Source organism: Diuraphis noxia, unplaced genomic scaffold (assembly GCF_037042655.1).
Source record: "Diuraphis noxia isolate RWA-SAM2 unplaced genomic scaffold, SU_Dnox_SAM2 contig0002, whole genome shotgun sequence".
NCBI classification, from domain to species: Eukaryota; Metazoa; Arthropoda; class Insecta; order Hemiptera; family Aphididae; genus Diuraphis; species Diuraphis noxia.
This window is the reverse complement of record NW_028301712.1, coordinates 83,067,178-83,081,942: the sequence shown is the minus strand read 5'-3', so window position 1 is coordinate 83,081,942 and position 14,765 is coordinate 83,067,178. Positions and strand designations below refer to the sequence as shown.

The 14,765-nt window shown below is 30.3% G+C and overlaps 1 long non-coding RNA gene across 1 annotated transcript in view; it reads left to right on the top strand.

Moving 5' to 3' along the window:
- Positions 1-14,546, top strand: part of LOC149059004 (uncharacterized) — a 28,623-nt gene extending 14,077 nt beyond the window's left edge. Inside the window, exon 3 of the long non-coding RNA XR_016190518.1 lies at positions 14,184-14,546. This is a non-coding gene — a long non-coding RNA (uncharacterized LOC149059004). The remainder of the gene's footprint in view (positions 1-14,183) is intronic.
- The last annotated feature ends 219 nt before the right edge of the window (positions 14,547-14,765 follow it).

Below are 14,765 nucleotides of genomic sequence, written 5' to 3'. Positions count from 1 at the left end.
ACAAAAAAATTTAAATATTAAACTAAATCTACGCATACCAAATATAATGTGAATATATGTATAATACTGTATCACTTAATCTGTAATCATGTAAACGTACAACCATAACTAAGGTATCCATTAATAATATTGTATCTACAACCGTGGGCTAATGACCTACCTAGCTGTTGAAGTCTTATTCTCAATAATAAAAAAAAGTATAAATGTATGATTGTGATATGTGATCAATAAACACCTTCCACAAGTCGACTCTTCATAAAGCGGGACATTTTAGGTTCTTTGAGGACAGCGGGACACTTATCTCAAAAGTGGGACGTATGATCATTGGTCACGTTAAGTATTAAAGTATAGGTGATGTTATTAACAGTGCAGTGTCAGGTTAACTGTAAAATATGAAAACGCAGTTAATTGAAAACTATCTAGATAAAAAAGCAGATAATTATACAGTTTTTAGGTTTTAAAAGACTTTACGTGTATATATTTGTTTTTATTGATGGTAAATAAATTTAAAATCACCGACAAAAACCATTAGTTATATATTAATATTATTAATATAAAAACGAATTCGGCCGAATTAATAAAATAATTATAGATTTAGGTATAATATACATATATGTTTAAATTAAATTATATAATTTTGTTCGCTTAAGAAAATTAATCACGTTAAAGTTATGTTCGAGATTGGTCACAGCGCGGAGTCTAGGTTAAGTGAAAACTTGCAGTGTTCGAAATCGGCGCAATTATTTCTTGGTTTAAAATTATACTGTATAAAACTATAAAAAAGAATTCAGGACACAGATAGTGGAATTCATAGGCGCCATTAGGTGTTAAACTGCTAAAACGTTTTACCTAAAAATGACTCGTGGGAGGATTTGATTTCCCCATACCACCTACACGGTTATAAATTTATAATATATACCATTTCAAATAAAATTAGAAATTACTACACTAAAAATCTCGAGTTAATAAATCTGATTTTTAGTAAAACGTTTTTTTTTTACGATTATTAAATAATTCTTCGATGGACAAGGATTGTAATCAGAGTAGTCTACAAGCATTTTGCGGTATAAAATATCGCACTCATCTACACTCACAGATATATAAAACAACTAGATAGCCAACTTTCTGTGCAACTATATACTGGTGGAAATGAATCATGGCCGCCATACGCTGGCAATGTGAACATATTTTGTAATGATAATGCACATCGATAACGTGAATAGATATGTACGCGTAATGTCGTAATGTTAAATTGTTAAATATTAAAATAATAAATTAATAAATAACGATTTTAGACTTGTCAGATGGAAATATGAAATTTTAGTTCTTATTTCTTGACCACAAATTATATATTGATTATTATCATTTGATGTAGTGCTCAAAGATATAAGCTGATTCTGCATTTATTAAAATATATATATATTAACAAAAAATTAATACAAATACAAATACTTGTACGAAAAAGTGAATTGTTTTTTAAAAGTTGACTACCTACCTATATTTATTAGTAGGTAGCTGAGATCAATTAGATATCTAAACCAGAGGTTCCCAAACTCTGCACCGCTGTGCCTTAGGGGCACCGCGGTCATCAGCTTATAGTAAATTATTTAAAATGTATGGAATTATATTTTGAAAATTCATTATTAATGAGTATTTTTTTGTCCTGACTTTCATGGTATTCACAACAGGAAACCGTAGTATTTATAGTCCAAAAAAAGGCACTGCGGAAAAAAAGTTTGGGAACCGCTGATCTAAACCATTGACTTTAAATTTTAATATGTAATAAACATTATAAATATCCATGTCGTATTAAATAGATTATAATATTTAAAATTCATAAATTAATGTCACCATAAAAAGCTAATAAGGCCACAGATGAGAATAAAACCAAAATATATTGTTTTTTATGTATGTGGTAAAGGCATAATATTTAATTTTAAAATGTTTGTTTTTAGGAATTATGATGATATGAATATTTTCTGTGATAAAGTGTAAGTATGATGTAAACATTGTCAGCTTCGCATATGGGGGCCGTGCTTCAATGATAAGATCTAGTCGGTTATCTAATTGTTTTATATACCCACCATTACTTATAATAAATTTATGTTAATTGTGTTGAAAAATTTAAAGAATAATAAAATAAAGTAATTTTATAAAACCCTAATATTGTCATTGACTCGAATACCCAATATTAAAAAACTAATGAATCGACTATTTTTGTTTCACAGTACTGCACTATACTATTCTATAAAAATAGATGGTTTAAAATGTCTACATTATCAAACTAAATACTTTTATAATTATAATATCATTAATTTTAAATCAACAAACCATCATACCGATAGATAGAATATAAATACAAAATATTTTTAAGTATTCCAGTAATAAACACTAAGAATAAAGTTAAGTTAAAATTGGTGAATTACTAATATGAAGTGTAATTAACTCATTCTCGTAAACTCAAAATTTCACTTTAAAATATATTTTTAGCTCGAAATGATTTGCAGATGCTAATTTAAGATTTAGGGGTGGAAGCTAAGCACTCGCTGGCACCCTGGTGTGTGCGCCAATGGCACTTCTCGATTCGGTTTTGACTATTATTTGAACAGCCATCTGCTATAATATTTTTAACGGAATGTTCAGTTTCACATGTGGCATGTGTTTGGCAAGTGGGAGGTTTCTCTCCAGCCATTAAGAAACCGTGGGTGCTTCTGGTATGACCAATGTGAAGTGTGTTGAATACACTATATTCTTTGAGTTGAGATATGGGCTTGTCCATCGGTTTGTCTCTCTACTTATTTCATTTAATCGTGTGTTTTTTTTTCGAGTAATCATTGGAAATTTTTTAGTTAAGTGAGTTTTATATTATAAATGATGGCAATTGCCGCTTGTTCATCAGCTTTTTTATTGCCTATTATACTCGAGTGTCCAGGTATCACTTTATTAAATTATATTATTGCATACAATCTTAAAAATAATATGATAATAATAAGAAAAAAAAAAAATTTTAACGCATCATATTATAATAGGTACCTACATAGAACATTCTGAATTATCTGGACACGTAGCTAATTGAATTGTTTAATGAATTTTAATTTTTTTATTAGCTTTCAGTTTAACTATTACAGCTCAACAATTAGGTATAATATTATTGTTATATATATACGTGAGATAAAAAAAAATATCTAACTTATTATTATTATTATTAGGCAGATACAAAGACACAATATCGGTATATTTGTAAAAATAGTGAGATACAATATATTTAATATATATTATAATATGATATATATACAATGTATATTTTACATACATGTTGCTTTTGTTTTAAAAATTTAATATATTGTATATGACCTAAGATGAAACTATTATATATAACAATGGAGATAATTTTGTGAAAATAGCAATGAAGATAATTAAGTTTTGGAGATTATTGCATTAAGAACAGAGGAGAGGAGAGTAATTATTGGACTGATTGAGGTTAGTGATAAAATTAGATAATATGACAGTAAAGTGATCTGTGGAAAAATCTTGAGTCCTATAGTGACTCCAGCGTAAGATTTTGGCCTGGAATGAGAGTTTGACTCCGGAAATTTGGCTGAAGTTGCTTCTGAGGGTCTTATTTTTTTTTTGAGCTCTTTTGAAAACTGGGCATCCCCTGAAGTTGATGGTGTGGTCCCTGGAGCAGAGTGCACACTTGGCTGGAGTTTTCCGGTCCTTGATGCACTCGCTATTATGATGCTCCGCACCATCACATTTAAGACAGCGGGAGACGTGGTTGCAGTTTAATGACACAATTAATTTTTTATTTTATTTTAGAATAATATACGGACTGAGTCCGTTTGTACATTAACTATAGACTAAAAGATAAAGAGAGTAATAAAAAAATTCAAAAAATATCAAGAAAGATACATGAATAAAATATATCAAATACATAATAAGCAACTAAGATAATCCAATATAATAAAAAATTAAATTTCAAATACTAAAAATTATAGAAAAACAGAAAAATCAAATGAAATTAATAAAAAAGTTATCTATAATTATATGCAAATTAATGTAAATAGTTATTTTTGTTCAGGCTTCTTTTTTAATGCTGAATTCGTTTTTTCAAAGTTAGTTATCCATATTATAATGGCCGAAGCCGATGGTTGCGAATCATGGCATTTAAGATTTAAATGAAGACGAAATGAACGCTGTGCGGCTACGTAAATGTTATTATTTTTGTAAAACGATCTTATCGCATAACCACGTTGTTCATCACTACTCCGCTGTTCCATGTTAATAAATGACGTAATGTTGTTTTTGAACTAATAATATTGAGTGAGAATTATTATCCTAATTACTATTGGGAAAATATATTTTTAAAATCGGCTGTTTCGCTGTCTCTGCGCCCAGTAGGTACTTCTACTTAGGTTCACAAATCAAGCAATTACCTATATGTATAGTATTTGTATAAATATATAAAGGTAGTCACTAGTTCATAACCTATATATTAACATGTAATATATATATATAATGGGTATCCGTTCATTAATATATAATGACCTTTTTCACACCATACTTGGAGATAGGCCACCGTGCAGTGTCTCGGCTACTAATGTTGGAGTCTTAACTGGTCGTTATAGGTCCGGCCACCCACCCCTTGGTAGTAGGTACTATACCTCCGAGGCCACGTTAGTAAAAATTTTTAACGGCTCAAGCATCGGCACCAGAATAAGTGTTGGAGTGTAAATGGATTAAACTTTTTTTGAAAAAAAATAGCATAGGTAAGCGATAATAGTATATAATATAAATATGACAGTATTTTAATATAGACACCTATCTATTATTACCATCCGTGTTGTATGACTGACATGGCGTATAATACCACAGGTATGGATAATAAACTAGATTGCTAACTGTGATAATAAATCGAAGTCAAGTCAAGAGGACATCAACATTTTATATCGTAAAATACCATTTTTTTCCAAAGTTTTAATTTTTTTAATTAATTATGCCAGCTTCATGTTGTGCTTTCGGTGGTTCTAATAGAGGTAAGCGAGACAAAGTGCAATTTTTTCGTATGTACCTATCTACTTATAAATATGAATAAGTACCTAAAATAATATGTTAATAAATATTATAATTATAAATTAATATGACATTGTACTCGGCTGTGTTATTAACGTTTAGCTGTCCTTTTAAAAAATGGCGGCCACCGGCTTCAAATCTTCCCATTACCGATAAGAGCAGTTAGCAATCTAGTATATTATCTATCTATGTCTGTCCGTGATGTATGCTTACCACTTTATCAACCCTTTGGACCGGTACCATGTTCTGATCCACTCCCGTACAAATGCGATTCGCGTAAAACCCATGCCAAGGCCAAAGGTCTTGTCCATAAATAATAAACCTACAGAGAAAAAAGTATAAGTTATATAATACAACCGATATTTTGCGAGACGTAACTTAACAGGAAATTTTCGTGAGGATTGAAGTATTTTTTAATTATTGTTGGGTTGCAGTGGAGATCAAAAACAATCACGTAAAAGCTATACCTAAGACCAGAAAATTGACAGCCTGCACATCTCTCCGTGTTAAATATTTCGCGTTATATGATTAAGTGCTTTATTTAAATTAAATCACTGTGGCGCATATTTACTGAGCACACGTCCATTTTTATTATTATTATGTATGTATACTTTAGTAGCGAGCATTAAAATTCCCAAGTAAGAGAGTGAAGATAATATTTTAAATATAAAAAATACTACTCGTTTTACGTTTTATTCAACGATTTATTTTCGTCAGCAATAATTCAGTAACAAAAATAAAAATAAAAATCAATGTTATAATTGATGGTGGCATTAATTTTTAAGTTTTTGTTCCGTAATATTTAAAATATGATGTAGGTATGGGTAGTACCTATATCTAATAGTATACCTAACGTTGTGTGAGCCGTTGTCTATGAAATCTGCAGGTACCCAAATATTATTTTTAATTTGAAAATAGTTTCTAAATCTCTAATAGAACAACCTGAAAAGCATTAAACTTTAACTAGATTAAATCGATAAAAACCATAGACATATAAAACAACTAGATAGCCGGCTGTGAATTACATTCCCACAAGAACGTTGAAGTCGGGCCGCCATATGCCAACAGGGCAATGTTTACATAAAAACTCAATAGAGATAAGATACCTATATTGATAATAAGTGATAATAATTCAAATAATGGAAAAACGAATTTCTTTTCATATTCTATAGTCAAAATGTCAACTACAAATCAAATTACATAAAGTAGTAACAATAGTACATAATATACTACAGAACAAATATTTATATTAATTTTGTTATCATTAATAAATATTCTTATCAACCATGCGATTTCGTAAACATTGCCCTGTTGGCATAATGGCGGCCGACTTCAATATTATCCCGTAGTCGGCTATCTAGTTGTTTTATAATATTATGTCTATGATAAAAACACAAAATCAGAAATACTCTTCAACGGACACGGACGCGACACCCAAAGCGGAACATAAATATACAACACTAGTATGTTTTATCGACCTGGAGACAAGCACTGTTTAAGCCACGCCCAGTACCTGTAGCTTATTACGAACGTCGGCGGTGACATGACGAAACAAACTGGTTACATCACGGCGAAGTGAATTTCAGTCAGTAACTCTGTGAATAAAGGAAGTGGGAGAATTCCGTGTCTTTTGATCGGCTTATATTTTAATTTGTACATTAATATAAAATCGTAGCCCACAGTTTCAAAATCCAATGAAATGCGCCGGAAGTCTCCCCCCCCCTCTTCCTCGATATTGCTACGTATTACACTGCAGCGATCATAAAACGTGTTATTTCGTCATGGTCTATCGCGTAGGTATTGTGTCCATACAAAATTCGAACACGCGTAAATTCTACCATTGTTTTTTTTTTATAATCATGATGATAGGTATCGTTCATAGTAATTCGAGTACTTAAGACATTTTCTTTTAGATGTATAATTTAATTAAACGTCAGCCGTCACGAGATGTGAAACATCGAAATTATATTGTTTAAAAAAAAAAATATGCATGGACATTGAATTTATGGTTCATCAAAGAAAATAAACATGGTATAAAATTAACCATAATTATTAAAACAAATTTATATTACTTAGGTACTTAATGTCATATTAAAAAAAAAAAAAAATGCTTTGTCAAAATCATATTATAAAATTAATTATTTCATGTAAGTACCTACATGTACACGAATTTTTAAATTTAAGCTACCACTATACACAGTTGAACATGTTATATAGATACCTATAACTTTTTGTGGCGCTTAGATTTTTCATCCAAGTCGTTAAACTTTTTGGTACAGAAATACTTCCACCGCGGAGCATGTATAGTCATCAATTTTTAAACAATCAATTATGTAATATAATACTAACTAAACTATATAGGTGTGTACTAGAGATCTTTACGGGCCTGGACGAGCCGTAAGGAAAATATTCCTAGTCGGTTATTGTTGGACCGTCGTACTTGACTTTGGACCGACTCGGTCAAAAATACAAATAAAACATAATAAAAAGTGTGCCTACATACACATTTTACTAACTAATAACGTGCGCTATCCTTTGATCGATCACAACAAATTACAATTTATATAATATTTGTCATTAATTTATTATATTAAAATATAAATAAAATAATAATCTCCTGACTAAATCATTGTCGCTTTGCTGAACCACTCTTAAAGTGTGTATCTATAAAATTTAGTCAGTAATAGTTTCGTTAGATGATATGCCCACTGAGAAAAAATTGTTCTAAACTGTAAAAAGTGTGTAAAATAAAGAACGTCTTTTCTTGGTTGGATATTTCGAAAGGTGGAAAAAAGGGTGAAAACATTATACTTATATACTTGGTAAAGGATTTGCCGTTGCGGCGCCGTCGTCGAACCACATCCAACCTGCGACCTGTAGAGGTTCCCGCGATTTAAATATATTATTGTTATTACAGTTCCAAAAGGCATTGTCACGAGCGCTATATTTATTAAGAGGTAAAGGTAGGAATAAAATATTACAATTTAAATTTTAGCACGTATTTATAACTCTATAACGTAATAATGATATAGCAATGTAGTAATACAACTTACTATAATATAATGTTTTAGAAAAATATCCACAGAAACCATTATTTTTGATAAAACAAGCGGTGATCTAATAAATTGTAATCATCCTAAAGCGATTGAAGGCGATATAATTATCTACCTGTAATGTAAAACCTGATTTACAGATTAAATAAAAAAAACGGCACACGAGGAAGCCTGCAGGTTATTTAGTTGTATAGTAGGTATATTATATAATTTACAGTATAAATTCCATGACACTGTGTAATACAATTATTGTTAGTTGAAAATTATATTCTCAGATCAATGCACCGGACCAAACCGCTATTCATATGAGATATCAATACGCCCGCATGATCAATATTATTAAATAGGGGTCGAATGCCGGAATTTTATCAGTTGACGAAGGTATAATAAACCTTCGGTGAGTTATGCGGGTACTTCAGAAATGTGTACCTAGATCCCGTACCCCCGGCCATAACACGTTCCATAAAGGTATATATTACAGCACGTGATGATTAAAAACCATCATTCGCTCTGCGGCTGCAGTTCCTTCAATAATTGATTAGAAGAATTGTGTTTGATTTTTTAGAAAGAAGCCAAGTTAACTAAAGCTAAACTATGCCTCTTTGAACATCACTATTTGTCTCGTATAGTGCAATAAAAAAAATGTGAAAACTTCATTTTTTTCCTTTCGTGTACAAATCAAAATAATTGTTTAAAAAACACTCGCTGAGCAAACACAGTACAGGAAGTTATCCGTGATATTTCTGTTGGCTTTACAACCATGGTAGCATACTGGTTTGTTATATCTCCACCATTTATACAATATAGTAAATATATCGGAAATAACGGACCACCAATAATATAACAATAACATAATATCGTAGGCACCCATTTTACGAAGGCAAGTGATTGTAACTAATCTTGAATATATAATATCAAAATATCCATATAATACGAGTTTATTACAGAAGCATTAGCGCGACGATAAAATGCCAAACTCTGACGTAAATAACAAATATAATACATTATAGGTAGGTACGTGTAATATTATCACGTAGCTAAATGGCGGTGCAGTTATTATTATTAATCCGTTTCATGTTTGAACGGTATATTATTTTTATCGGTATGATAATTAGTCTTTAAACGTCCCATAATATTATGTAATAAATATCCGTGATAGGCTATATGAATACCATTCAATTATGGATGGCGGCCAGATAAAATATCTGAATAGTCGGGCCATAACGTTTTCATACGCAACAGGGGGGAAATAACAATATGACTAACTATATTATAATGTCTGTGGTATTTGTGAACTGCGCTATGTACGGTGCAGAGCTCAAGCGGTTTTTACCCAATCAACATGCACGTTCGACGTTCTTTGAAAATAAAATATATAAATTATTTAATATACATATAGACGATATTTCGTAAAAATCATCAAAACTTTTCACGTCTAACTAAAAATAAAGGCGTAGAAACAGTAACAAATAGCAATGTGGTATTAATTACAAATAATATTTGTTATTTCTATAAATACCGCTAAACGCGTAGGTACGCGTTAATATTGTTCATCCAAATCTATCGAATAGTATTTTTGATTTACACATTTAATTTATACGTATATTAGGCGAAATAAAAACTAACTGGTAAACAAGATTTTATATTAATTTTTACGCGGAAATCTAGAATATCAAATCTTCGCGATTAATATGTTGATAAAACTACTGTTCGATATTATTTCAGTTAGTATTGTTAGTATAAGTTATTGTATCGATATGGTTGCTTTTGAATGATACATTGAAAATTTTAGGGTTAAATGTAACTTGAACGGAGCAAGAACCAAAAACCACCTCGAGAAGACATGTCTTCAAAAATTTTAATCCAATCACTCAAATGTATGTAATAATTTAACTTCTTCTAAGTTCGTCAAAATAAACTTACGAGGAGCCTAGTATTGAATTTGAAAATATTAGGAATGATGTGGCATATTGACACTTTGTGTGCTACTGAGGAAAAAATAAGTTTTCAACACTTTTAATTATAAAAGTAGTACCTAAGTATTAAAATTTTTTTTTTACGTCACCTTTATTATATATATATGTCTTGGAAGAATCTTTAAAAAATATTTGCTATTAATTTTGTTCTATTTAGTTATACATTCAAACAATATTTATAACTAAACATGTATAATAGGTATATAACAGACTACACAGACCACAGATCCCAAAAATAAGGGCTGAATTTATTTTTACAAAAATTGGATGATTAGTTATTATTACCATCAATTATTTGTAAGGCATTCCACTTTTAACTGAATAATTTTTTAACGCCAGTCATTCAAAATTGTTTAGGACTTCTTAAAAGATATCTAACCTATCTATACCTACAATCCAAAATTTGTATTTATACAAATACGAATTAATGGAAAAATAAAACTCGTTGAATTGATGAAAAAAAAAATTTGCAAACGGCTAAACATTTAAAATAATAGAATATGAAAATAAATTTTGTATGTATAATGTATAATGTATAATATTATATGTCTATTCAAGTACCCTCCTCACAACCTATTCCAACAGGTGCAACCGTATAAACGATATCTAGACTAGACAGTATTCGAACATAGATACCTGTCACATAATCTCTCGAATATATTTTCATCTTGTGTGACAGTAGCTGAACAAAGTGATAACTACTAGTCAAATCGATTTGAATTATAATTATTTACTCGTTACTACTAGAAACATTTGTTCATATTATATTAAATACATGTATATAATATAACTCCGTGACAAGAATAAAATCTGGAAAAACTTTCACGCTTTTTTTCGATTCGAAAATATAAATAACTATACATGGTTTAATATAAACCGGTGATTTTATTTACAACGGTTTTTTTTACCGCCCAAGACTGCCGAACGCGACGTTTAATGCCCCCCGTTGGTCGTGTCTCGTCGTGTGGCGGACAGACGACGCTGTAGCTGCAGCACGATCCATCAATAGCAGACAGACCGGCGCGACAATCAGATTTTGGTATTTACGTCTACCGAAATATGGTAACGACCGTTCAGTGACCAGTAAAAACTTGATTTTTGGCTGTTATGTTATTTTAATTATTTTCTATGAATAATAATATAACACTAGCTCCAGGTACATGTTATATCTAAAAAATATTGTCAGACAAACATCTTCTGGTTATATTTCTGTAAAAACGTATTTTATATTTTTCTAACATATAATTTTTATTGTATAATTATAATAATATTGTACTTGCTTTTTTTATTCCACCGGTAATTTTTCCTTCAAAACATATTGATAAGAGGTGGAGTTATAAAAGTGGGTCGGCTGATCTAAGGCCAGAGTATATTTAAGGAGGTCCGAGCCCACCCAAGCCCTCCCACCTACTCATTTACTTTCCATACTCGCGTTTGTTTCACGTAGGTGTTTGGTTCAATAATCATCGTGTTCTCTTTTAAATTAACACTAAACTATATATCTTCAGCGGAGCATTGTTTCCTACTTGATACCTAATTGTATAAGCATCGCCAATAGCACGATACGGGACCGGGTGGCAGTATTGTGCTAAACATTTCCCACCTGTTCCTGGTTTTTTGAAAGAAAAAAAAAGTATCACCTATAGCAGTCAGTAAACAAAGCTTCAACTCTTCGTATAGACTTTGTACTGTATTTTATTATTTTTATAAATGATTGACGATTACTTATTTACAAAAACTAATTAATACTATATATACACTAATACGTCGAATAATATTTTATAATTTTTAGGTAATACTTGAAAAAATAAATATAGTCATAAAGATTTGTATGCGTATGCACGCGGCCGATCTCCTCGAGGTGTCTTCTAAATCACGGTAATAAGCCAAATCAGGGATAGGGGCGCAATTCACCTGTAGTAATAAAATACACCTGACGCAATTCACAATAATTATCGTAATAAACCATTTGTGGTTGGTATATAAATTTAAAAAAAAAAGAATTTTTAAAATTGAAATAAACATCTTAAAAATAAACAAATATATATAGTATAGTTGTAGTGCGCTTACAAATGTCTACACATTTCTTTTTAAATATTAATTAAAATAAGTAATTTTACTTTTCAGATAATTCTGTTAAAAATTTGTTCATTTGTACCCAGGCTTGTAATTTCAATTGTTTTTATTTTTATTTTTGGAAAGCATAAATATTGAGCAGGCCGCCTTTTCCTTTTTTTTTTCGAAATATTGAACTCGATTAATGCTTTATTAGCACAATTAATATGAGGCTAGATTACAATACGCATTGATTCCAACTCACCTTGATTAGTAGAGAGGGAAGTTTTAATGAAAAAACGGACAGTTGTTAAGGAGTTCAAAGTAGGCAATTTCCAAATCGCATGCATGCGGGATGAGGGTCTTAGAAATGTTTGCGTAGTAACTTGTAAATGATCATTAGTATGTGTATCTGTGTGTGTTTTTGTACGTAAAAAATATAGCAGAGCAAAGCGCTCCTCCACGTGCATGTACAAGATACCACTTCATCATTTCGAGCATGAACGGTAAACAATAATACTTAATATTATGCTCATTTGTTTGTTATTTTTTTCAATGTTATAGATGTATTAGATAAGATGTAAGACTTCTGAAAACTAATTAAATTTTTTTAACATTATTACTTGAGGTCGATTTGCCTACATTTTAATGTATTTAATTTAAATTTCAAATAGTCAACATTATATATTCAAACAAAATGTATAGGCGTATAGGAATACAATTTTATGAAAATGGTTCAATATAAATATTATATCAACGAATTCTAATAATTTGGTATCAGAAGTCTTTTCTCGTCATTATGGCCCATCGGCATGATTGTCTAACGATCGTTATATTTCGATTGTATGTAAAAATGCATTAAAAAAAGGAATACATTAAAGCATCTATTATTTTAAAATGTAATAATTAATCAGTTATAATTAATTGTTAACCTCTTTTAAAATAAAAAATAGACAGTGTAAAGATTATTTTTTTACTAATAATATGAGGAGATAAGCAGTGCAGAATCTAACATACCTATTCAAATATCAAGCACTAGATGTCAGATTATTTTTATTTAGTAAAGATTTAGGGCTTCAGTTATGAATATTATAGTAAATACCTCATTAAAATATTCTTAGTTTATTAAATTAAAAAAATATACAAGTGGTAAGAATTAAGTTATAGTACTTACCAATAATAGTTTGTTTTCGGTCATTAATATAACAAAAAAAAAAAACGTAAATGACTTAAAAAACACAGCCTACTCATTTTTCTGTTATAACTTTTGAATTTAAAATAAATGTACTCGCGAGTACGTTACGTCGCGATGACGTGAGTATTTTCTAAAGAATAATTTCTTAAAAATAATAAATTGTTGAACCAGAGAATTGTACGCTCGAGGGGCTTCTTCTATAACCAAAACCATCCCCACTTTTCTTCAAGCATCGAAACATATTTTTTTCTTTTATCTCTGAGTTCACTGCCGTCTGCTATCATAAAGCCCGTCCTGCCCTTGTTAACTACTTAATTACATAAAGGTCAATCATTATTATCTATTCCGTCGTACGTCTTCCCATCAATATTGTTATTGTTTTATTTTAATTATTAGCTAACATTATTAGTTTCATTATTTTATATTCATATCTATTATCTTAAAACACCTTATTTAAATTATATTTTTTTTTGTATTTAAGCTTCGGCAAGTGAGGCCATTATAGCTGTAGGTTGGTTGGTACTGTTGGGTATTGGGACTGTAGGTTTTTGGAACAATGAGTGTTTGACAGAATGTCTAGTGAGTACCCGTATGTTTCTGCCATACCCGGGTGAGGGATGATATTTAAATAATTGTACGTAAGTATACTTTTTTTTTTTAATTTTAAATGAGCCTCAACAACAAAGGTTATTGGCCTTTAACATAAATATTTTTTTTTAACAAGAATAAGTCATTAACAATAATATATACAAAACAAAGGTAATAATATGAACAAAAAAGGATTGAGATACATCTAGGTTAAATAATTTGGTATATTTTGGTTTGTTTTAGATAACTGATTAATTTTTCAATGTTGCTTGGCTGGGGACTTAGAGCTTCTTCCAGATTATCTTCTATGTTGAGCTTGGTTCTGATGTCGGTGAATTTACGGCAGTGGCATATTAGATGTTCAACCGTGGAAGTTTCACCGCAAGTTTGACATTGGTCAGGATCTGATCTGTTCATAAGGTGTTTATGGGTCACCCATGTGTGACCTATCCGTAATCTGTTTAAAATTACTTCCTGGCGTCTCGGTAATGAGAAGAATGGCCATGGAGAAACTGTAGATTTTATTTTATTTAGCTTGTAAGTATACTATACTTTATTAATATATAGGTATAGCTACACTATGTGTACACATTTTATTTGTCACGAACTATATAGGTACATCTATTATTGTCACTTTAGTTGTAGAGCTATACAATAGCTTATGCTAGAAGCTAAATAAAAATAAAAATATTATTAATTAGTTTTGTTTTGTTTTGTGACATGGGTGTTTCAAGGAAGCCAAAAATTATGATATAGAATTTTAGGTACGTAAATATATGTACCCAGCGTACCGCAAACGAAGACCCTATTTGTCGCTAAAGTTGA